We start from the raw sequence: 26481 nt of genomic DNA, 5'->3' as shown, positions 1-26481 counted from the left end.
ACAGGGATACATTGGTGAACATTATGAGACATTGTATGCATGTCATATTTGCATTGGATCATTCTGTCACACAGTCTGCTAAGGTGACCCCAGGACATTCATATAATGATGGTGCTTGTTACTTGTTGTCTGATTTGTTGTCTGTCAATGACCTACCACCAAAATGTCCTGATTCAGTCCTCCTTTCCCCTGCTGAATCTATGTATCTCTGAGCGATATTTTGACCTCAAGATTCAAAATTTGACCAAATTCAGGAAAAGTTGTGTCTAGTTGCTGAGTGGATGTTGTGTTTGTGGACATTCAACTTTCTGTTCTCTAACAAGGAGCTTAACTGTAAAATTCACAACATGTGTTTGATCCATGAATCGACCAATAAATGTCCTGGTTCAATCAGAATTGGTATTTAAACAGTCCTCCTCATCATGCTGTTCACATTTTGACATCATGAGACCAAGACCACAACTAACAACTGATCAACAGTACCTCGTCATTGCGAGGCTTCAAACAGGATGTTCTCAGACGGAAGTGGCCACTGAGCTTAGAGTGTCACAGTGTCATCATCAGGTTGCAACAGAGATACAGAGAGAAGGTCACATTAAGTTCACCTGTAAAGGTTATAGTGCATTTTAGGTTCATCCTGAAATTCACCCGAAAGCCGAATATCCCTAACTTTTTGTGAGTAGTGTATGTAGACATCACTGTGCCCCTGAGTAATCAATAACAAACTTTGACCTTGTTTATTATAAGTTCTTGAAATACAGATTTGTATTATTAATATTATTTAATGCAAAACAGCGAACATTCATGTTATTAGGAATTCGACTCTATATGGTTTAAGTGGCGCAGGTGTAGAGAAAAGTAAATCAGATACACAGTTCATTCTCATTCCACATGTTGAAAGTGATTTATTTTGATAGTCATCCTCGTGCCTTTGATGAGGCATTAAATATGTTGACCATGTTCAAAACTGATTTCATATAGACATTTGGTGCAATATAAACAGATAATCATGCTTTTAATACAAGTTCCATATGTTGAAAACTAACAGATCAACCAAGTTAAGACACTTAAATAAATATACACAAAATACAGTACAACACTGAGCAAATTGCTCGGATTGAAAAGACACCAGGTCACTAAATATCTTTTGAAAGAGATTTTTACAGAAGTTTTACCACTCAATCTAGTCTTTCTCTTTGACGCAGATGCATACATGCACACACATACACACACACACACACACACACACACACATGCACACGCATACAAAACTCATAGGTTATAAGAAACAGAGGGGTCCCAAGTCAGCCGTGATCTCATGGACGAGGTGCGGTACCATCTTCATCTCTACACCCAGATCTCTGATGGGAAGTAACTGCATATCCCCTCTATGAAGCTCTGTACTCCCATGAACCTTCACGGCCATGTTCACCTGGAGAAGAACGAGAATTAGAGAGAATTGAATTGAATATAATTGAAACGACAGGCATTCCGCCAACCTGAAATGTTTTATAGTGGCACACTGAGCCTGTTAGAGCCTATAATCACTCTCACACAAACAAATGGATACTTCAGAATAAGGCCCATTATCCTCCTGGAAGTGTCCATACGACAAAGTCCATGATGTTATGCAGCTGACCAGCAGCATTGCTCAAGTATGCAAATCACTAACCAAATAATACAGGAACTAGGCTACTAAGGTATTCAAATGATGCCCCATTGGTCAGATGGGTTCCTGTGTGCAAAGAAAACGATGCAATATTAAAGTAAGTAGTTCAATAAATAAAATGAATCCCATCCATGTCCTGTCTTTGTGCCGGGTTCAACTCATATTAAACCATTTTAAACATTCTCTTTGCTTTTTTGTCTAGGTTCCTGTTAACTCATCACAGTGTACAACATGTACTCTATCAGCTGTTGTCTGTCTGCCTTTGCATGCCAAGTCCAGTAATTGTACGTCTGTGTCTCGGGTAGAAAGCAGTGGCAGCTTACCACGAGAAATCAGCCTTATGTAACTGTAAATCACTAGAGATTCTCCATTAAGTGCTGCAATGAATACCAGTATCACGGATGCGGGAGAGAATGCTTCAGGATGGCTGTGGCTAAAAAGAGTAGAGCCCTGCAGTCATTTGTAGCTAACCAACAGGACACAAGCTGGGGTCTGATCGGCCCTGGCTGGGTCACCTGGAGGTGGATTACTGGAACATCACTGAGGAGTCAGAGGCACCAGTAGATGAATGTGCACAGCTGTGATGTAATACAGGAGGATGAGTAAGAGTATCTATTTCTGCCAGTGTTGAACTCATATTAAACCATTTCAAATTTGTTCTGGGCTCCTGTTAACTCATCACAGTGTACAACATGTACTGTATCAGCTGTTGTCTGCCTGTCTTTGGATGCCAAGTTGAAGTAACTGTACATCTGTGCCTTGGGTAGAAAGCAGAGGCAGCTTACAGCAAGAAATCAGCCTTATGTAACTACAAACTAAGACTGATTTTACAATAATTGCTATATTCAAATGTTGGAGAAGTGTAACCCAGTAAACATGTTGGCAGGTCATCTTGACAGTTTAACATAATGTAAATCACTCTAACCAGACCTGTTATCTGTGTATGTTGGTCAGTCTTCATGTATTTTGGCAAAAGGCCATCATGTGTGAGTACAAACACACACTGTCCACTAATGGCAAGATCAAAAGGTAGACTAACGTGTGTGTGCAGCAAACAGAGCCATGCAGTCTCACCTCACAGCCTTCCTCGGACACTGTGGTAAAGCGTGAATCAATCTCTTCGCTGGAGTCTCCCAGGATGTGGAAAACGCTGCTGGTTGAATTTGCTGTGATTGTGGCACTGGAGTGGTTTGCGGTGCAGCCGATTGTAAGATTCTGGAAACACGTGTGGCTCTGTAACCGTAGAAACCTCAGCTGGACAACATCGATGCCAGCATACTCAAACTATCAGAGACATAAATCATGTGTAAACAGTCTAAGATAATGCTTATGGATACTAGATTGAAGATAGTTCATCAATTAAACCATAAATGTGTTAGTAAGCCAGTCTCACCTTGTTTCCACTTTGCTGCTCACTAAACCACTGAGCAGAGTTTCTCAATTTCTTCTTTTCTGGTTCCCATCTCAGTTTAATCTTACGAATAAAACATTCTCATAATAAATACAAATTCATTCCTTCATTGCTACCAAAGTACCAAAGTGTTTTCATAGAATTGAAATAAATAGTAAATAGTACCTGTGACTGTAAAGGGTTAACACAGGTTGTTCCTCCTGCTGTGAAATTACAGAACACCAGCGCGGCGTCATAAGGACAGCCTTGGTTGGGGTCCATGTAAAAATATCCTGAAAGATAATTCACCATTTTGTCACACATGTCTTATAACACTATTTAACATGTGTCCCTATAACAGAGCCTGCCTTGTAGCCTCTCTCAGAGCATGTACTGTATACTGTACAGGCTTACGTCATGTTACATAGCACGACATAGAGAACTACACAAACATATACTGTATATCTGTATATCATGGGTATAGGCATCTATTTCATCATCTCACCGTCTTTCAGATGTGGGTGTATGAGTCCCAGCTCGTGGCAGGTGGTCGCCGGGCTTTCCTTAGTTCCCTGGGGCGAGGTGGAGGAGTCCTCAGGCTCATCTTGCTGAACCATTGGTCGTCTCTGGAGTCGCTGCAGAGGAAAAGTCTGTTGATCAGTCAGTCAATGAGCAGCAGAATGTCAGCAGCCAAATACTTTAGTTACCCAAACAGCTATCAGATCAAGACATCAGCCGATTCATTCATCACTATCCAGCTTCTTTCATAACATAAACCACAGAGAAGAAAGCTTGTACCAACTTTTTGTTGTCCACGTCCTCGCTCAAGGACTCTGGGAGATTGTTTTGGTGTTCCAGCAGCTTTGAGCCCTGGTCTTGCACTGGATCTTGGTCTGGGCCTCAGCTTGGTGTGTTGGACTGGTCTGGGGTCAGGTTTTGATCTGTTTCTTTGAGTCTGTCTGAGTTTGCCTGGTGCACCCGGTTTTCCCTATAAAACAAAGGAGCATACAGACCCGCAGCCACTGTCACATTCAAATGAAATCAGGCTTAAAAGTGGATTTGTAAGATTTAAAACGTTATGTTGCGTTTAACAGTCGGAATCGGATCCAATATTTGTTCTCTTGGCTAAATGTCTTACTGGGAGTCCACGATGGCCCTTCACTCCCTTCAGTCCTCTCTTGCCTTTTACACCTTTCATTCCCTGTAATGAGACACAGTCAGTTTCCAATGCCTGAGGATTATAAATTATAGCAAATAAAAATAGGGAAAAACACAATATATTTGGCCCTGATAAATTTAGATCCACAAGAGTCACAAACCTGCAAAGAAAAAAAGACAAACTAATGAACGAGCCTCTCACCTTCTTTCCAGCACGTCCCTGTAAGACAGACAGAATAGTTAGGAATGGAGGGAATTGTTTCTGTAGACTATTTTGAATTGCCAAATGTCAAAGTGACATACAGATATTCCAGGGGGGCCGCTTTGTCCACGATGACCCCGAGCACCAACATCTCCCTGTGAAAACCAGGCAAGTGAGTCATTAATTAGCAACAATTAAAAAACTATTTAATTAGACAAAGTCAAATAAAGCTGACCTGCAATCCTTTGGGACCTTTTCGGCCTTTGAGCCCCAGGAAACCACGTTTCCCCTGAGATAAAGTAGCAGACGCAGCTCAATGTTAGCTGAAACTTTAACAACCTTGTTGCAAATATATGTAAATTATTTTGCATTTCAGACTATTTGAACCAACTTTCAGCCCTTGCGGTCCAACCGGCCCCAGTATCCCCGAATAACCCAGGAGACCCTTCAGGTGAAGACAAGTGAATGCAAAACATTGGCAACACACTTGAGATATGCGATATATGTAACATAGAATAATGTTTAGATCCTCTGTGTATGTACTGTATGTAATCTTTACCTTTGACCCAGTAGTTCCAGTGGTGCCTTTCACTCCTCTGAGGCCTGGAAGACCCTGTTTGACCAGTGGAGGTAGAGAGGTTTATATGAATCTATATAGATATAGGAGGATAGGATATAGGATCTTATCAATAAGTAATAGATTTTACAGTCAACAGGCTTTCGTACCCTTGGTCCCATCGGTCCAGGGGGTCCATGTTTTCCTTTGGGTCCAACTTTACCCTGGGAGATGCAATAAAACAATATGAGTCCCTATGCGACACTGTTTGTTCCCAGCATAGTAAATGTTAAAGAATGTATAAGGGCACATTAATTACTTAAGATCTCAATAAATTAACGTTATTGTACCTTATTAAACCCTCGTACTCCAGCATTTCCTATGATTCCAGTCGGCCCAGGTTTTCCCTAGAACATGAAATCTCTTAAATGCATTTTTAACATCACGCGTTGGTACAAGGTTGTTGTTCGCTGTGTTAACTTACCATTTTTCCAGGCCCTCCAGATGCTCCCCGGGCTCCTCTGTAACCATCGTCACCCTTTGGGAAAGCAAGGACGGATTTAAGAATTTCACCACCACAGAATAAATCGCAGCATATTAACTCATTCTTACTGGATCTCCTTCGTTCCCCACGACCCCGAGCAGCCCGTCTAAACCACTGAGACCCTGACAACACAAAACATACAAACAATTATTAATATAATCAATACATTTCTAGCAGGAGTGTTATGCATGCCTCCATATTCTAACTTGAATGAATGAGTGATTTCATGTGGCAGTGAGGATTCAGGGATACTTGCAGGGTTTCCACGTCTTCCAGCAGGCCCTCTTCTCCCCAGTGGACCTTCAGCTCCCTAGGTGACAGATGTTTGGTAAGTATTGTGGTTGTATTTACACAACGTTATGGATTGAATTTCCTAATTGAACTAATTTAAGTTGATTAAATATCGATAGCTCAGAATGGAATTGGCAAGTTAGCTCTGACAGAAGTCAAAAACAGAAATGAGGTTACTTTGCTTTAAAAGGCTTATAATTTAAATTAACAAGAGTAATATGTGTCACATCAAGTACTCACTGTTTTTCCAGGAGTTCCTTTGTTTCCTTTCCTTCCTCTCTTATCGCTTTTCCCCTTCACATTGACAGAAGACAGGAAACCATTTGAGAATGTTTTACAAAATATTTTTCACAATCTGTAATAGGGGTTGAATGTATTGAATCATTTCCTCAGGAGTCCTTAATGAAATTCATTCAACACAAAGGAAGCTATGTGTGAATGAATTCATGTCACATTCTGATGAATAAGCAACATACGCATGGTTTTTCCTTAATACCTTTGGTCCCTGAATCCCTTTAGTTCCATGAAGACCAGGAGGCCCAGCAGGTCCAGGGCGACCTTTAGCACCTGCAGATCCAATGTATCCAATCTTCCCTGTTGTCCCCTAACAATACAGTAAAATTGGAAACATAAATAAAACTGAATCACAATTATTCCAAGACAAATAGAATTGCAGACACTGATGACTACAAACAGAAACACAAATACAGTCCTGCCTTTGTCCCTCGAGTCCCCGGCTCTCCTTTTACACCGTTTTGACCTTGAATACCCTGAAGATTAGAGAAAAGAATACATAAAAGCAGTGGGTACATCTACATCTGCATAAATAAAAATGTGTGACACAACAGATGATCCCACCGTGTCTCCTTTGATGCCTGGAAGACCAGTTTTTCCATTTCCGCCATGATTACCCTGAATCATACATGAGACAGCACAGACACTGTTAAATGTGAACCACAACACACACACACACACACACACACACACACACACACACACACACACACACACACACACACACACACACACACACAGACTTTACTGCATCACAATGAATGAATGGTACACAGCACCTTTGGTCCGGGGGTTCCGGTTTTTCCTACAAATCCTCTCTCGCCTGGCAAACCCTGAAGAAAGACATGTTTTATGAAATCTTTACAACGGGCACAATTAAATACAGTAAATTACAACATTTCAGTGTAACTTTACGATGCTTTTCTAACATACACTCTGAGGAATTACTTTTAAAACACAGAATAGTGAAGCTATGCTCAGTCAGACATACTGGTGCTGATGGTCCCATTAGTCCAGGGGGGCCGATATTGCCGGGGGGTCCCTGAAATCATCACACACAATGTACACACAAAATGTAAACCACATCTCTGTCATAGGCAATCATCTTTACAGCATCACTCACAAAGCTCTGATTCACAACTAAATTCCACTATAAAGTACATTATACATGCAGCGCATAGTCATACAATGGCATTTGGACAAATTTGCCACAAACACAAGATTTAGAGATAAGTGTGCATCCCATGATGCCCATCACGATGCAGGAAAGGTTGTGGTCAGTATTAAAGATGAAGGAATCCAAGCTTGTTACTAACAGAGTGTCCCTGGAGTCCCTTGTGCCCTTTGGCCCCCGTTGGCCCGGTGCTGCCCCCAGATCCAAACCGCCCAGGCCTGCCTGATGGACCCTTGGTACCGTGCTGACCCTGTTAATGCACCATAAAATACATCATCATTATCACTCTCACATTCCACATTCCACATTCTCTGCCTCTCTCTCTCTGCCTCTCCGTGTTTTCAGTTCTAGTCTACTGCAAAATAAAGAATGAACCTAAGTGATGTAAACCTGATATCTGGCTGGCTGGCGGACTATAGGGTCAAATTTTATGCTTCTTTATCGCATTTAGGCAAAAACGACTGACCTTGAGCCCAGGATGCCCTTGTTTCCCTGGGACCCCTGCTGCCCCCCTGTATCCCTAAAAAGAGAACAGGCGGAGAATAGAGGACAGATGAGGACACGTATCTAAAACATTAAGATGTTAAAGCACAAGACGGTTCAATATTTAACTACATACCTGTTTCCCTGGTGGTCCCTTTGCTCCTAACATCCCTAGGTTTCCTCTGTCACCCCGAACTCCCTTTGGTCTTTTTTGTCCTAGAGATCCCCTGCTTCCCATATCACCCTGAAATGCAAATGAAACCGTAGGCGTCAAAGTCTCAAATCACAGTGAAGAATGAAATGACTTTGACCCTCTGTTACTCACAGGGGGGCCTTTTGGTCCTGCTGGGCCCTCAGGTCCCCTCAACCCAGCTGGACCCTAAAGCACAGCAGAAAACATCATCATGCTGAACACGGTCACAGACTCCATGTCTGGTTTGGTACAGCAGAATAATATAGCAGTGATTTAATACATATACAGTATTTTATTTAATTTCATTACATTGAAAAAGCAAAATATATGAGGAAAACAGGTTTGTGATTAACACAGTCTAATCAATCTACCTCCTCACCATCGAGACCAGCAACTCCCTTCTGCCCCAAAGCTCCTCTGGATCCCTGCATAGTGACACACAGAGACAAAGACCATCAGCTGAGTGAGGACTTACTACCTGTTTCCCGATTGGCTGAGTAGATCACATTGCATCATTCAGCATTTTAACACACAGATGCCTGAAGCATATTTGGATTTGGTTAATGTGGAGTGATTAAACACTTTACCTTATCTCCTTTCACTGCAGCTGATCCGGTTGGTCCTTGAGGCCCTTCTTTACCCTTGATGAGAAGAGATTAAAGCAATATTAGATACTGCTGTGGTTTATCAGGCACATGCATTAAAGAGCTCTGAGAGGTTTGGTATATCTTGCAAATCAATCACAAAGTCAAAAAAACACTTTAACTTGTCAAAGTGAAGGACGGACTAGCCATTACAGCCATTTCCCAAACTTAAAGCAACATTTAGAACAAATGTAAAAGAAGCTGTAGCCTCCAACCACAAGTCTAAAGGGTAACCTAGAAGGGGAAACATTGCAGTGAGCTTATCTCTTGTTAGACTCATTGAGTGAAGCAATTTTCACCGTTTTGTGGCAGTGATTCATGCATAAATTCAAACATTTTTTACACAAACAGCTTCTGTTCTTGGAAAACCCAATGGCCGACAGCAGGCATCATGTGATAGAGGTTAATAGAAACTTGTATCTGATGAGGTCACAGTAGGTTTCTGTCTGTGCTGCCTCTTTCACTGGAATCTTTACCCATTCTCACATGTCACCATTTCCTGCCCTGGAGTTTCTTTGCCTTTAGCAGATAGATGAGTGATCTGTGAGCCACTGTTGATGGCGATTCAGCCTGAATATTGAGATCTGCTGATTCTGGGTGTCAGAGGAATTTCCTAGGGATCATTCAGCCTGTTGGGAGTTTTTAACCACAGGTTCCACAAAACAAAATCCATTGATTGATTTTCATGGTCTGTGCTGCAGATCATATTTGGTGCTGGGAAATTTCTCAAGATCAACTGGACGTCATTGGATTGTTTGGGTTTGTGAAGAGTTTATCATCTCTATCAGAGACAGAGATTACAGCCTGTTCATTGGAGTTTATGACATTTTATAAAATAAAAAGCATATTCTTTTGCAGACCTACCTCTCTGTTGAGTTTTAGTGAGGTTTATCCACTGGGCAAATGTATAAATAACCATTTTGCACGGCGACCTTGGGCCATTTAAGCTCACCACTAGTCCTATGTGTGCCTGTAATGATGTCATTGTGTGAGGCAAGTGATTATTGATTTCTACCTGGATAGGGATTCTTTCACAGTCAGACATTCATATCAGTAGAAGAGTACACATTCACATCTTTAAATATACTATTGCCCTTAAAGTTGGAATGATTTTTTACTCCAACTTTATTTTTTCTATTCCAACTTTTTACCATAAAGTTGGAATAATGTTTATTCCAGACTTACTGGGTAACCTGTAACTCCAAGGGGGCCGGCTGGACCTTGTGGCCCCTTGTCACCTGGAGGACCACGAAGACCAGCGTCACCCCAAGGTCCAGAAGCACCCTGGGGTCCCTGCAGGATAAATCAAAGTGCATAATCATAGTGTAGCTGTGAATACTGATACTGTCACTACTAAGATATTCATTACTGCACAGAAGGTGGTTTAGAGTACGAGGATGTGGAATTAAGGATGAATATATTTGGGAATCTGAATAAATCATCTTACAGACGGTCCTCTGTATCCCCGTGGACCAGGTGCACCCATCTCACCCTGGAACACCACAGTAATGGAAATAAGCTGTGTTTTGTTGTGAGGTAAACAGCTGATTCACACTGGACTGACTGATGAGTTCATGATGTTGCACTAACTGTAACACTGAAGAAGAATGGACTTACTGCAGGCCCTAGTTTCCCTGCTGGTCCTTCCTCTCCTCTCTTACCCTTATTCATGATAAATAAAAAAAGAATAATATGATTTAAAAGATAAACATGACAGAATGATGCAGAGTGTAAACAAAACAAACCTTTAGTCCTTCACTCCCTGGAAGACCTGTGAGCCCTTGTTTACCTTTTACTCCCTAAAGGAAATGAAGCATCTTGTTATAGATTTTGTTGCCCTCTTTGTTTCCATGTAAACAAGCCAAAAGCTCAATGTTGCTCACTCTCTCCCCTGCTTTTCCTGGTGTCCCCTCCATTCCTCTACTACCAGCTTCTCCCTGTTGATTGACATGAATGTACAGTTCAACCTTCTGCAGCTGTAAACTTAATAGCTGTTCTGAAACCATCTGAATACATAAGAGTTGTAAATACACAACACTCCAAATAATCAAAGGGATTCAAACTCACATTCTTTCCTACTTGTCCTTGGAGGCCAGAAGCTCCTGTTTTTCCGGGCAATCCCTGAGAAAAACACCTCTTTACTACGTACTGAATACTGAATACTTAACAGTTCTGTATTAGTTGTAGAGTAGAAAACCCACTTTCAGTCCAGGCGGTCCAGTGTCCCCATTCACTTCACCTGCACCAGTAGGTCCCTGATGGAAAGATGTTTTTACTTATTGGGTACACAAACTCTTTTTGGTTTGGAGGCCAAAGTAGCTTTAACCACCTAGTTTATCTGTTATGAGCTGTATGAGGCGATGTGTGTTTGGTGAGTGTCTGGCTTTATTGTTTATGACGGGTCTTACTCTGGTTCCATGGGTTCCATTATGTCCTCTGTTTCCCAAAAGACCCTGGAGACCCTGAGAATGGACAAATAGTCTGTGAGATGTTTTCACATGAGATAGGAAAGATACAGCAAACATGAACCTGATTAGCACTTTTTCAAAAAGGCGCAATCACATTTAGGAAAGAAACTCGTATTTTGCTCAGCAGTATGAGTCACCTCACATTATACAATGTTTACATCAGTGGTGATCACCTTGAGGCCTTTAGGTCCTCTCACTCCTGGCATTCCCAGCTTTCCCTACTCAGAAAGTTTAACAACAAACACAAACACACAGCTTGATCAACACACATATCAGCAGAAACTTGAGAAATCATTTGAATTCAAACGGATTTTATATATTGTATTAGAAGTTATCTTTAATTTATCCAGTTATGCTCTATACTTCCTCAGTATTCAAAATGTCTTAATCTCAAACTTTTTAATAGACAATAACAGTGACATTAGGGCAGAATAAGAAATGCAGACACTATAGGAACCTTAATACCAGGTTCTCCTTCAGATCCTCCTTCTCCAGACTTCCCCATCTCCCCCTGCCAGCAAAGTAAACACAAATCACTTGTTTTTATCCCAATTAAGTGGTGATGGATTTGATCCAAAACAGAAGAAGGGGATCTGTAACAGACTCATACTCACCAAGGGACCAGGCAGCCCAGAGAAGCCTGCTCGACCTTCACGACCCTGATGACGGAATGAGAACGACTAGATAAGGATGATGTAATGTAAGCTTCACTGGGAATGATGTCAAATCAACATAATGACAGGACAAAGTGACAAACACTCCTGGCTTAAACACAACCTGAGGAAAGTTATTGACTGACAGCTGTTGTGACTTTAAGTGTGCCAGCAGATTTGTTTCTATTTCCATGTGACACATTTAGGATCATTAACACAACTGTCAAACAGTACACTACTCACAAAAAGTTAGGGATATTTCAGGATGAACCTAAAATGCACTATAACCTTTACAGGTGAACTTAATGTGACCTTCTCTAAACTTTTCAATGCACATGTCCAACTGTTCAATGTTTTAGTTCTTTTTGCACAACTTTCTGTTCTCTAACAAGGAGCTTAATGATAAAATTCACAACAGGTGTTTGATCCATGAATCGACCAATAAATGTCCTGGTTCAATCAGAATTGGTATTTAAACAGTCCTCCTCATCATGCTGTTCACATTTTGACATCATGAGACCAAGACCACACCTAACAACTGATCAACAGTACCTCGTCATTGCGAGGCTTCAAACAGGATGTTCTCAGACAGAAGTGGCCACTGAGCTCACTGAGTCACAGAGTGTCATCAGCAGGTTGCAACAGAGAGACTGGAAGAGTCACAGAAAGGCATAGAAGTGGACGTCCTTCGGCCACATCCCACACCGATGACTGCTTCATTGTGAACAGTGCCCTGCGGAACCGGATGATGAACGCCACTCAACTCCAGGCACATCTAAGGGTGGTGAGAGGCACCCAAGTGTCACTTCAGACCATTCGAAACTGTTTACATCAGCGTGGTCTGTGTGCTAGAATTTTACCGTTAAGCTCCTTGTTAGAGAACAGCAAGTTGTGCAAAAAGTACTGAAACATTTAACAGTTGGACACGTGCATTCAAAAGTTTAGAGATGGTCACATTAAGTTCACCTGTAAAGGTTATAGTGCATTTTAGGTCCATCCTGAAATTTCACCCGAAAGCCGAATATCCCTAACTTATCGTGAGTAGTGTATGTTGCTACAACTTGATAGCACAGAAACACACACTGGAGTAACCTCTCACCTTGTCGCCTCGAGGCCCAGGAACTCCTTGAATACCAGTTGAGCCTCGATCTCCCTACATGCAGACACATGCACAATTAAATGCAAGTTTACTTTTATAAATAAAAATGGAGTAATATTCCCAGCATCTTTCTCAAAACCAACCTTAGGCCCGTCTCTTCCTTGCTTCCCTTGTTCCCCCATGATGCCATCAAAACCCTGCAAAGATAACTTGTTGATCCCAGTGTGTACAGCATCATTAATGACATGTCTTTATTCATGAGGTTTAGTTGACTCACGCTGAACCCTGGAGGTCCTGGTGGACCTGTTGGTCCTTCGAGTCCCTCTAGACCTAAAGGGCCTCGACGCCCTTTAAGGCCTTGTTTTCCAGGAGGCCCTGGAAGTCCCTGAATACACACACACACACACCAAGATGATCTAATTAATTGGCTCAGTGACTGGAGGGGAGACTGACTGATTGTGACCTGGATAAACTCATGATAAAATAATTAAGAATAAAACGTACCAGGTCTCCTTTAAACCCTGGGTCACCCTTCTCACCTGGCTTGGCTTTACTGTCCCCCTTTACACACACACACACACACACACACACACACACACACACACACACACTTCAGTAGTAGTAGCTCAGTAGTTTTGAATCTGGATCAAAGGGTTCTTGCACTAATGGCTTGTTGACATGATGAAAATGGTGATGAATAATGAAATTGCTTTAAGAAATCTTACGGGATCACCTGAGGGTCCAGGCTTTCCTGGCTTTCCACTGGCTCCCTGAAATTTCAGAGAAAAACAAAAATCTCTGAACGATCTAAATAAACCAAACTCAAAATCCATAATGACACAGGTAAGTCCATGTCTTCTCTGGTCAGGTTGTGTCATTGTGTCTTACATGAGGTCCATCTATCCCTGGTTCACCTATGTCCCCTTCATCTCCTGCGTCACCCTGGTGAAACACACAGATGGTAAAGCGATGACAGAGGGACTGAGTGAGGACCCTGTGACACCGGCTGTAGTTCCTTGTACTCACTGTGTCTCCTTTAGGACCTGGAGGTCCATCTGGTCCGGGGTTTCCCTGGGAAAAGAAATATTTTGATTGTTTGCATGAACCAAGCTGCTGTACATGAGACGTCTACATTCCAAATGACTGAAACCTACTCTTTCATAATTATTATTAGCATTACAGTAAAGCACATTTCAGGTCCATAATCTCAATGAGACCCTTTAAATAGTTTTGTACCTGAGGGCCACGGATGCCAGGAAACCCAATCACTCCACTGGGACCAGGCTCTCCCTGGAACACACACACACACACACACACACACACATACAGTATGTATTGCACGGCTCCCTGGTGGTCAATTGTAGTATAAATTGAGTAAATTTCCCCTGATATGTGTGTGAGCCTTTTACCTGTGGCCCAGGTGCCCTTCTTAGGCCCATTTCACCCTGATGGCCCTGACAGCATAAATGATTATTTAATACATATTTTCATATCTCAGTTTTAAGGACAACTTTAGATGATTAACTATTTACTTACTGGAGGACCTTTCACTCCAAGGACACCGATTGCTCCCCTGGGGCCAAGTTTACCCTGAGGAGATATAGATTTACTTACAACATAGTAATACAGTAATATTCTATGTGGTATGATGACCTTTTGTTGTATGGTGTTACACAACTTACTGGGGGTCCAGGTGATCCAGCAAAGCCTGGAGCACCAATCTCTCCCTGAAACAATCAGCAATGTATGAAACTTGAACAACAGTGTCACCAAAGCAACAATTGTGCGTCTGTTTTTTGTAGTCGTTGTGTATTGTATTGTAACTGTGCGTAACTATACAATGCAACCAGTGAGTTGTGTAAAACTGACCAGAGTTCCCGATGGCCCAGGGAAGCCAGTGGGTCCTCTGGCACCAGGGATGCCCTGCAAACACACAAAGGCAAGAGGTAAAGGAGGAAACTAACAACGAACAATGAAATGAAAACCTTGGTTCTGCTGACATCTAGTGGTTAAAATTGTTCAAGATGAATTTTGTGCCAAGAATAGTACATTTTAAATCAAATCAAGTGACACCTTGATGGATTTTGTCCACAAAATGGCAAAACCTTTTATATTTCGTCCACTTGTATTGTGTTCCACTCTGTGCCCCATCCTATCATCACTACTTACTATGTATCCAGGGATTCCAACGAAGCCTCTGGCGCCTTTATTTCCCTGTTTAGAACATAGAAAGAAAGAAACAAGAATCAAACACACATTACTCTGTATTATTTGTGTGTTTATAGTTTTTTCTTTATTTATTGGGGCCCATTAACGATGATGATGATAGTTAATTGATGCTTTGCGATACATCCAAATGGATTATATTGCACAAATGCCAATACATTGTAAAAAGAGAACATTAATGTAGATTACACATTCATTAATTACAACACAAAATTATCCAATATCTATTTGGAATACGCAGCCATCTCATTCAGTGTTGTGAAACAATAGATCCTTATTTGCAGTAAGTGACTTACGCCTGTTCTTTTATATATAAGCCTTCATTTGTTTTGCTAGATTTCTCTCAAGCATTAAAAATGTATTTCATTGTCCAACTATGGTGGAACGTTGCTTTATGCCTCCTCAAGGGAACGACCTTATCTGCTCGTGGGTTGATCAGAAAGTGAAATTCGGATCACAACCTATAGGTATTAAGATAATGATGGAGACACGGCCCCCTACTGTGCCTAATGGACCCTCATGACTTCACATCATCATCAGCAGCAGCAGCAGCAGTAACATTGCATTGTTCTCCCACTGCTCTTCATTCCGTTTCACAGTCATTTCTTAAAACCTCTGTGTGAACATAATCACATTCACAGTCAGAGCCAGACTCCAGCTCCAAACAGCCTCAGACTCCTGCTCCCATGAATCAGTGTTAATGGCTGTTACGTTTACAAACGATTATACGCAGCATGACACCACGAATTGGTGTCTTCACAGTTAAGGACATTTGCAGTCGTATGTCATGTTTGCTGACAATGTAAAAACTTTCTTGTCTTAAATCCTTCATGTTCAACTACAATATTATTAATAATAATGACCAGAAGTCTTTTGTAAACTGGGATGTATTTGTTTTAGAGGTCGGCTGCAGACTTCTACTCAGAGACTTGTTTATCGTTGTTTACCCCAAAAACATGCTGTTGAAGCTCATTACATATGTGTGTGTGTGTGTGTGTGTGTGTGTGTGTGTGTGTGTGTTGGATGCTGAACCTGACCTTGTCTCCTTTTTGCCCTCTGTTTCCTTGTGGTCCCGCCTCCCCTTGATAACCCTAAAGTCAGAGGAAAGGGAGATATAACTGACAAATGTAAACAAATGAAATGAAACTAAATACAGTATTTTCACCTGGCCTATATGGAGAGATAGATACATGGATCATATTTACATGTTTACGCTACTGAGGCCTCCAAAGTTTAGTTCCCCATAACATTAGAAGTCCAGGACAATCTTACCCACTCACCCAGGTCCCCTTTGCTGCCTTTCTCTCCTGTGTAGCCTTGGGGGCCCTACAGGGACAAACACAGAAAGATGGACTTTACATATCTTCTACATATCAGCTGTTTAAAGAGCTATTTAAAAAAATTTTACATTTGAAAACACACTAACCTGTTCTCCAGGTAAACCTGGGGCACCGGGGTTAGGATTCTCCCCCAGGATCCCATCTGGCCCAGGTCGGCCCTGGGCACCTGGCAGCCCTTGTGCTCCAGGATTGCCCTGAAGTACAACACAAGATGAAACACAACTTGTCTAGTCCCACGACAATGTGCTTATTATAGAGGCCAAATAATAATTTAATTGGATTTTCTTGTACTTATTTCTGTTTCATTGTGTTCATATTTTCTACACAGACCTTCTCCCCATCAGAATAGAGTATAATGCTTTAATTAGTTTCTACAACACTGAGTAAGGCAAAGTAACTACCTAGAAAATGTCACCACCATTTGCTGATTTCTTTTGTTAGTAAAAATATGCACATTTAAAGAAGCAAAAATCCCTTTGTTGTTATTATTTCATCATCCTGTCATATCTCATCATTTTCTGTCAAAGAGCTTTTAACTGTTGAAATTATTTTTTACCACATAGCAGCAAATTCAGAAGGCTTATAAACAGTAATCTTCTTGTCAAAATACAGCGCTGGTATGAAAACTCCCTGTAAACACAATACATGCTGTTCTGCCTGACATTATTGTTGTGTTGAAGTCAAGTGTACAGCAGTGTGATGGTGATGACTGGTGATGTGGGATAGAATGAAAAGCCCATTTATAATTGAAGTCAGTATGATTGATTTTGTGATTGTGGATCCAATTCATAGCAGTTGAATGTGGAGTTTACATCACAGGGAGTGTGATCTATAATACTGTGTGTTGAGCTTAGTGTTGTGCTTTTTAAATGTCTGACAGCCAAAGAGGTGTAAATACACAAAAGAATCTTCATCATGAAGGTGTCATGAAAGGAACCAGACTCATTTAAATATGCAGATCATAAAAAAACACACACATGCAGGTTGGGAGTCAACAAGGGAGACATCATTGTACTGAGTGCTGGACTGATGAAAATAAAGACACTTACAATTCCCCCTCTTACTCCTTTCCTGCCTTGTTTCCCAGTAATTCCAGGTGGCCCCTGAAACACAGAATCAAGCAATGACGCACAACATCACACCACAACACACATAACAATCTATCACCAAATAATACATAGAAGTTTGTGTTATGAGTTCTACTTACAATAAGTCCTCTATCTCCAGGAGGTCCATGAGGCCCCGGAGGCCCCTTCAGTTTCTGAAGATGAATGAACACAATGTCACTACAACACTAAAGTCACTATCTGCCCTTGTGGTATAAACTGAAGGTATGTAGGTAAGACCTTCCTCCTACTCTTCACATTCATCAGTCATAAAGAGGAAGACATTTCAGTCAAATGTTCTCACAGTACTCATGGTTTCATCTTCTCATACATGTCATGTATTGTAAATACACCAAACTAAAGATTGTTTTCAGAAATGAAGTTACAATTATTTTTAAATACATTTATTTGTTAAAACGCCTACCGGCCAAGTAGAAATCAACTTCTTGTAGACTTTGTTTTTCTGTAAGGAAAGGGCAGAGAGAAATCAAATTGTTTTTATCTTACATATGAAAAGCTACAAACTTACAGAAGGTCACATATTTCCTTCAGATGATCCTTAAATAGGCCTGAACTTTCAAAAAGAAGCAAAATGTCTTACAACATAATCTAATCCAATGATTTGCAGAGCAGATTAACAAAGGCTTCACTCTAGAACAAACTCAGAATATTTATGTGAAAATTAGTCAACATGAACCAAGACCACAGTCCACCTTAAATTCTTCCCACTCTTCTTCAGAGGTTTTATACACAACAATGGCAGGCATTCCAGGAGGGCCGATGGGTCCTCTGTATCCTGTCCGCCCAGTCCTGCCCATAACGCCTGCATAACCCTGAGAGGACAGAAATACAACTCTTTGATATGATACACTAATCAGTGCAATATAACAGAATCTGCCTCATTCATAATAATTTAATGATCTAATACTAATACATACTTTGTCTCCTTTAGGTCCTAGAGGTCCCGTTAGGCCTGGTGGGCCCTGTACTCCCTAAAGAAAGAGTAACATACAAGAAGACAGAATATAAAATCTACTACAAGAATTAATCAGGTTTATAGTTATACAGGGAATCTTAGGTTGTAAATCTAAGTTACAACATCTCCACCAACATACACACTGAAAACACTGGCGGATGTCAAGTGCTGCTATTTCTGTTTACCATACATCTGATGAGGCACCAATATAATTAAGATCAAGCTCAGATTTACATTTTGGCATCTAATCACATTGCTATGCAGAGTACTAATGTTTATTACTTTTCCAGTGATCAGGGCTAGGAGTGTGTGTGAATGTGTGTTTGGTGTCCTAAAAATATAAATAGGTTACACTGTGTTCCCTGGACTGAAATAGTATGTGCTGGTTTTACAACGTTAAGGTGACAGTACCAGAGTTTGGCCAGAGGAGGGAGATCATGCCTTTTATTGAGATGACCAACCCCTCCCTTCTACACATACATCACTTCACACACACTCACACACACACTTGCATGGTTTCCTGGTGTTAGCATTGACACAGACTGATCCTGTCACCTCAGTCATCAAATCAGCTCCATGCAAACTCAATTTCATCCAAGGCTTTGGCAGAAAATGAGATAAAAATATCACGCTAATGTAATTAAGATATCCTGTGTGGTTGGTTTACACTTCTACAGCCTCATTAACACACATGCTTAAATAGAACAAGACAGATGTGCTGGTGGCTACTTGTAATTTGAAGAACATCTCAAATGCCACCTAAATGTAGTCCCCGTCTTACCCTTTGACCTCTGAACCCAGGTCTTCTGCCTGCTCCTTGGTGTCTGGCTGGCTGATTGGTTGCATGGACTTTCTGCTGTGAGGATTCAGTCTGTGATTGGATGGTTGGCTCTCCATTGCTAAGCTGGTTTATCCACTCTAATGACTGACCATCTCCGCCAGTGTCGTCATCATATATTTCTTCTTCTATCCCTGCTTCTCTCCCCACTTCCTCCCCCGTCTCTAACTCTATGGTAGCTTCATCTGTATCTGTCCCACTCCATTGACCCTCTTCAGGACGCTGTTGTCGTGATGATGTATCTCTGTCTGTTTGCAAATTGCCTTGTATATCATTAGTCCCACTGGCTGATGTATTATCCATCTCAGCCACCATGTCACTGCTACTCAGCGTTCTTACACTTTCAGGTGTGGGAGTTGAAGCGTTTCGGTTTGGGGCTAAGCCCTCAGTTGCTGCTCTCTCCAGTACTTCACCTGCTTCTGTAGTTGTGAAATCCACATCTGGAGCAATAACTGAAACTGGAGGTGTTGCCAGTGGTGTGACCTCCTGTCTCTCCTCTGTCACTCCTACCCCTGCAGAGGACGGGAACACGCTGGGGGCCGCAAGCCTGGATTCTGTGGTGCTGCTGTAGGAAGGTGTATACCAGGTAGAGAATGCAGAGACCTCTGGCCTTACAGATACTTTATCTCCCCCTGTCCATCCAGACACGATCCCTGGAGTTGTGGGGCTGTCAAGTTTAAAATCAGGGCTGAATATTGCTGTTGCAGCGGTTTCCAAGAGAGATACATCATTTTTTGTTGAGTCCTCCTTGGCTGCATGGGTGAAATAATCAATTTCAGCAGAGAGAGTCCTTGTTATGATACTTCCTTCTGTACCGCCCGGCTCCCTCATAGTGCTTAATAAATCAGTTTGAGAGTCAATCTGGGGTTCAACCTGTCGACCCTGCTCAATTTCCTTCCTCACAGTCTTTGGTTTGCCTTTGTCTTGGTCTAATAAGCCCTCAGTCTGTGTCAGACTGTGTGTTTCAGTCTGGGTCATCATTACAGGTGAGGTGTCTGAAGGTGGATGTGACTGGAATTGGTAGGTCAGAGAGGGAGTGCTGTTCACTGGACCCAGGCTCATTGGGGCCTGCTCAGTGGGGTCGGTCCACAGAGGTGCGTTTGCAGAGGGACTTTCTGTTCGGGAAGATTCTGTGAACGCAGGCTTAATGGCGACGTCATCAGTAGCTGCTGACTCCTGTGAAAAGTCAACATGATGACAAACAAGAGGAGAGGTCATCATCAGCTAAAATGTAAATTACAGAGTTAAAGCTACAGTTCATGATTTAGCTGAAGCATATTTTATAGAATTATGTCTCTTATGTTCATGTGATACCAACAATCACCACAAGGGAGCGACTCAGAGTCAGTGTCAATCATGTCTTCAGTTTTCCCCTATAAGGATTCTGTCCATTACACAAACTCAGCAACTGACACTAACTTTACCACACAAAGAATGCTAACTTCCTGCCTCGCGTGACAACAACAGAATCATTCTTCATCCATAGCTCCATAAAAAGAGGCAGACAGGACCATTTGTGAAAGAGTCAATTCAGAAACGCTCCCAAATTAAAATGCCTCACGAGTAGAAGAGGACTGTGTGCAGCTGGTGTCCAAAACAAATTCCAGTTTTTACAACGTCAAACCTGTCTGAGACCAAGACTTTGAGGTTCTCACACACAGACAGGAATGATGCTAGAAGAATTTTAACCAGGGCAGCACAGTGGGTAAATATAGCCAGGGACACAACATCCACACGGTCAACAAATCAAGGGAAACACAGATAGATAGAGATCTCTGCTTGTGCCAACGTGCTTTTAAATCTGAAAACACAAAATGTAATAAAATATCTGAAAGCACAAGACCCCTCAGTTTGGCAAAGCACAACAGCAGCGGCAACAAAGAATCCTTACCTCATTAAATAGAGTAAATACAGAGTTTAAAACAAGCTTACTGGCAGGAAAATGAGAATAAGAGAGGCTGTCATCCCATAAAAGAGAAATGTTTGACCTCATCAGACCAGGTGGCGTGTACCTGACAGTAATGTGTGTGTGTGTGTGTGTGTACCTTTGTGTCCGTCAGAGCTGAGCAGGTGGTGTTGTAATCTCGACAGTGGTGCTCAGCTGCAGTGGGATCTCCTAAAACAAATATCATCTGCTGGATGCTTCCCTGAACACAACACACAGACAGACAGGGGGGCAGGGGACAGAAGACAATTTGTGTTAAGAGTTGCTTAGCCAAGCTGTAAAGATGGATTGTATTAAAAAACATAAAAAACACTTTAAAGGGAGGGAACTTTATGATTACTGAGGCTGCTCAGCAAAATGTTGTTTTGTTTTGTTATATCATGATCACTTTATATGGAACAAATGTATGATTATGTAGCCCACTCTATAATATACATGGCCCATATTATTAATGATTATATGACATAATAGCGGGTAGAGACCTGCTTAAATATTTGCATTACACCCCCACCTTCCCCTTCTATGATTTTCCGTGGCTGTCTGTTCCCAGCCTTCCTGCCTCCTTGTGCTGTGGCTCACATGCTGCTGCCCTTTTCACTCGACTCCAAACAGCTGACAGAAGCATGGACTACTTTGAAACACCTTGGTTACTTGGATCACATTTACCCCCATTTGAATATAGTTAATAAAATAAGCAAGTTAGTAAGAAAGTACATAAATAAGTAAGTATTGTTTATAATAATGATTGTCCATCTAAAGATTATAGATGAGGCTTATTAAGGTATTGAGATTTCAGTAGAGGTCAGTAATCGTACAGAGTTGTGAACAAAATTTGTAAACTATCAACATAGAGGCTTGTAAATACATTAAGATAATCTCTCTAACTAAAACTGTATGTCCTTTCTTGAGGACAAAAGGTCAAGGGGAATGTCAGTGCCAAGACATTCTGTGATTTCATGTTTCTGTCTGCAGAGCCATTGATGCTTTGCTGTTCCTCATGTTTGTCACCAGAGAGAAAAGTGAACTCCATGCTACACAATTTACACAATTTCACATGCACACTTGAGCAGCCCCAAAAATGATGCAGGAGACATACAGCATATGAGCTTCTGGAGAAAACCACACTAAGATGAGAGCCATGACAAGTTCCATCACTTACAGATACGACTTATATCCCATGGAAGCGATAAGAGAGTGAACAAGTGATCCCAAAGGTTTTGAGATGATTTTAGAGCTTATATTCATCTTTAAAAAGATAGAAGATAGAATCACAATCATAGATTGCCTTTATACTCCAAACCATCTGAAATAACATTTGCAAAATATAGCATACACAATCTCAGAATTCAACAAAGCATAGAAACCTTTTAAAGAATGCAGGAAAGATAAAAGATTATATTTAGTCATACTTTACAAATATTATTGTCAGATTCCTATGAATTTAAGATCAAAAACTTAACTGAAAATGTATCTTTCTGCTCCATTACAAAACTGTCAGCTTGAAAGTGAACAGACACAAAGACACACACACACGCACACAAACAGACTTACATAGCTCAGCAGCAGCAGAACCATAACAGAGCCCTGCATGGTGTCTGATTAAGTTGACTCCTGGACTCCTCTGACTGCTGATGTGACCGTAGGTGTCTGTAAGTCAAGGTGTCTGCCCGCCTCACACACACACACACTGATCCACTAGAAAAACACACCCCTCCCCGGAGGACCTAGCCCAACGCTGGCCTGACTGACCACACATGTACATCAAGATGGGAATCAAGACAACAGTCTCATATGTGCTTCCTGTGACAGCACAGGGTCAGACAGCTAGATCAACACAGCATCACTCCATCTCCAGCTGCTCAGCAAGCAGGCTCAGGCCTCAAATCGTGAAAAATACAAAGAAATACTTCAACAGGTGATATTATGTGCTGTCTCATGACTCTGATGCTGTACAACAGGTTCTGTTTGTGTTCCCCTTAGTGTTCCAGACCGGCAAGATCGGAGCAGATAGAAGTCAAAATGAGACTTTACAGTAATTCAGCCAACAGTGACGTGATTCTGGAAGGAGGTATGAAAGATATCAAACTCTGACTCATGCTGCTCCAGCTGCCCCTCTTCCCTCCAACCACATCAATCAGAGCAGGTTTATGTGTACAGATGTGTCAGTCTGAGGGTTACTGTAAGTCACCTGCTCTAATGTACAAATACACACCAAAAACTGACAGTGGGCCTCTGAATAAATGTTCCCTATCTCAACAAATGTTTCGTATAAATAAATTCATTACATAAATCTATTTCAATTTGCACCAACTTCCCTGTCTGCTTTATTTACCATTGAACTTTACATTGGCTGTCCCTCTTGTCTCTGACGTCCAGGGTCAGGAGGAGAGGACTGGGGCTCAGGTGAGGAATGTGACACCTGGTTCAGAAGAGTGAGGGGCTGCAGCCTGAGGGAGAGTTGGGGGTGAGGGAGGGAAGGAGGGAGGAAGGAAGGGAAGGAGGGAGGTGGGGTTGGAGCTTACGGTAAAGGGTGTGTGGTAGGTCTGCGATGCTCCTCCCAGCAGAGTCAGGCCCAAGGTGTTCACCTGCTGTCCCAGACCCTGACGCCAGGGAGAGCTCTCCTGTAGGTGGCAGTCCAGGTAGAACTCCAGCCTGGATGAGGAGATGCACAGGGACAGGCTGTGCCACTCTCCGTCCAGCAGAGGGGCAGCGGGAAACCTGAAGAAATGGATTTGGGAGGTAAATTAGAGAGGATGTGTTAAGAAATTCTGAAGTTGTATAAAATTAAATAGTATGTGACAGTTGAAGTTGGTGCTTCTTTGCTATCATGTTAACAATAACAGCATTAGAACCTTCACATCAAATCTGCCTGTCCAAGTTTGTGTTGGCATCCCCTGGTGGCCAAGTGTGAGTGTGACGACCTAAGATGATGAAGATATAGTCCTAGCTTGATCCTTTAGCTTAAAGGTGATACATTCTGGTTATCTGAACTCATAAAACTCTTCCATGTCTCCCTGAACTACCCACACCTGATTAGTTAATTAAGATCAGGTGTGTTCGCTTGATAAGTAATTGGTCTCTCCCAGCTCTTAATTAGCTAAACACAACTAATTGGGATCTTAGGTTGAGACCTTTAGGGACTTGTGAACCCGTGAAACATTATGTGTTATAAATGCATGCAGTAACTGTGCGGCTCACTCGTAGTATTGATCCCACGTGCCCATGACCATGAAGAGCCTTGGCCCCACTCTCAACTGCAAAAGCTCCTCCCCTTCCTGTCCTAAAACAGCCAATAGCGTGCGCTCCTCTGACCAGGGGCGACCCAGACGCAGACGCATCAGCACGCTCAGCTCGTCTGGAAACCTGTCACGTAAACGTTAACACACAGGTAGGAGGAACACTTACAGGAATACATACATCCAGTACACTCACACTCTCCAACACTCTAATGCAGATCTTTCCTGTTTGATCTTTTCTGGGACATTGATGCTTGTGAGAGGAGGACAGCACAGATTTGAAACTTGCAAGACAAGAGTGAAGTCTTCGGTCATAGAGGTTTGTTTCACAGGCGTATGTAAACTGTATCACAAAGCTGTCAGATTCAGAAGGCAGTACTGCTCAGCGTGTCAAAACTTCAAGGTCAAGTTTAACAGCAAAGCCACGAGGTAAATCCCTTCAAAATACACTTGACGGAAAGGAAAGTCCGCCCTGCACAAACAGCTTCAGACGTGACCTTGTCAACTCGTGGAAAATGAAGCCATAAAAGATGCATTCATGTGCTCAGCTTGTCCACAGTGGCACTGGGACTGAGGGGAGATTTATGAAGATAGATATGTGTTTTGGGTTAAATACCCTCCATCACAACAATAGGTACAACAGATTCTGTGATGAAGCTAAACGATGGTTTAGGTGTCTGTGAGACTTACAGAGGGCCGAACACTGCGGGTGTGGGTAGGAACAATGTGGCGTACTGTCCTATCTGGTAAGCTGGACAGCCTCGCTCGTCCTCTGTCGTTGAGACATTGTAGTGAGAGGATGTCTGCATGTCCAAAAGCTGCAATAGATCGATTTCTGCACAGGAAATAAGAAGAGTATGGATGATTAATAATGGAATTATAAGGGACCGCAAGCTTTTTCCTTTTACAGAAGCTCTCTGTGGGAACTGTAAATGCGTCACAGCTCTTACAGGGGTTTGTCTGTTTGTACTCCTGGTTCCTTCCCACAGTCCAAAGACTTGCTGATTAGGTGACGTGTGAACTCCAAACCCACCCTAGGTGTGAATATGAGTGTGTATGTGTTTGCCTATGTGCGTCAGCACTATGGGGGATTTGCTCCAGCCCCCTTTGGCCCACTACAGCATTAGTAGAGTGTAGAACTTTCACAATTTGTAGACTCCGGAGGTAAAACAAACCTATCGGCAAATTGTAATTATTAAAGAAGATACAAATAAGTTAACCTTTGCTTACCTTTGACCCCTGGTGGTAACAGCTCATGTCCTCTCCCGTGATTCTCTGCTTTCAAACAGGGAGAAAACTGCAGCGGCGTGCCCACTGTCAAAGAATGTCGGTCAGCTCTTCCTGTACACAAACAAACCCCGAGCACCAGGAGAAGCACAATAGGGACTTCAAAACGGATCCGAGGGGAACTCCACATCCTGCGTGTCCTCTGTCGGAGGACGGAGAAGGACTGATGCTGCAGAAACATCTCAGCTGCTGCTGTACAAAAACCTGGGCTGGGTCTTTCTCTGGCACCTCTGTCCTTTCCACACATCTTACATACTCAGCTCTCAACAACAAACGAGATCTCTCACCTACTTCTCTGCTTGGTTTCCAGTCACACTGAACCTTTCTCACCTTGTTATTTTTGGGACTACGCACAAAACGTACACACACATACAAACTGGTGCAGGTAGACTTTCCTGGTGCAGCTAATGGGTTCAGCCATAGCTATGAAAATTCACAATATCATGAAATAACTGGAGACACGGCTGCAGACTTTACAAACGGGCTATAATAGCCTTGGGGATGTTGTTCAGATTCTACATATTCTAACTAACTTGGAAAGTTTTTTTAAAACCTCAGAATAAAATATCTATAAATACAGAAAAGACAAGCGGCCTCTCTTTAATGAGCAGTTTACACAGATATGTAAACACTTGTTTTGTCAAAGTCATAGACATCAGGCATTAGGATTCAAATAAAATTGAAACAGTGCAACAAATCAAACATGGAT

The 26481-nt window shown here is 42.0% G+C and overlaps 2 long non-coding RNA genes across 2 annotated transcripts; both read right to left on the bottom strand.

Annotated features, from left to right (window-relative positions):
- Positions 1-4809: 4809 nt before the first annotated feature.
- LOC143002659 (uncharacterized) lies at positions 4810-5513 on the bottom strand. The gene is made up of 5 exons (XR_012963811.1): positions 5460-5513; positions 5326-5382; positions 5146-5199; positions 4979-5032; positions 4810-4864 (listed from the first exon to the last, which is right to left on the bottom strand). It is a non-coding gene; the product is annotated as an uncharacterized LOC143002659 (long non-coding RNA).
- Positions 5514-17590: 12077 nt separating this feature from the next.
- Positions 17591-18310, bottom strand: LOC143002724 (uncharacterized). The gene is made up of 3 exons (XR_012963816.1): positions 18204-18310; positions 17915-17953; positions 17591-17645 (listed from the first exon to the last, which is right to left on the bottom strand). It is a non-coding gene; the product is annotated as an uncharacterized LOC143002724 (long non-coding RNA).
- Between the last annotated feature and the right edge of the window lie 8171 nt (positions 18311-26481).

The sequence above is a fragment of the Genypterus blacodes genome, unplaced genomic scaffold (genome assembly GCF_046128005.1).
Source record: "Genypterus blacodes isolate CSIRO-AG114 ecotype Tasmania unplaced genomic scaffold, CSIRO-AGI_Gbla_v1 ptg000058l_1, whole genome shotgun sequence".
Lineage (NCBI taxonomy): Eukaryota > Metazoa > Chordata > Actinopteri > Ophidiiformes > Ophidiidae > Genypterus > Genypterus blacodes.
The sequence above is the reverse complement of the archived record's forward strand: the minus strand, read 5'-3'. Positions and strand labels throughout refer to the sequence as shown.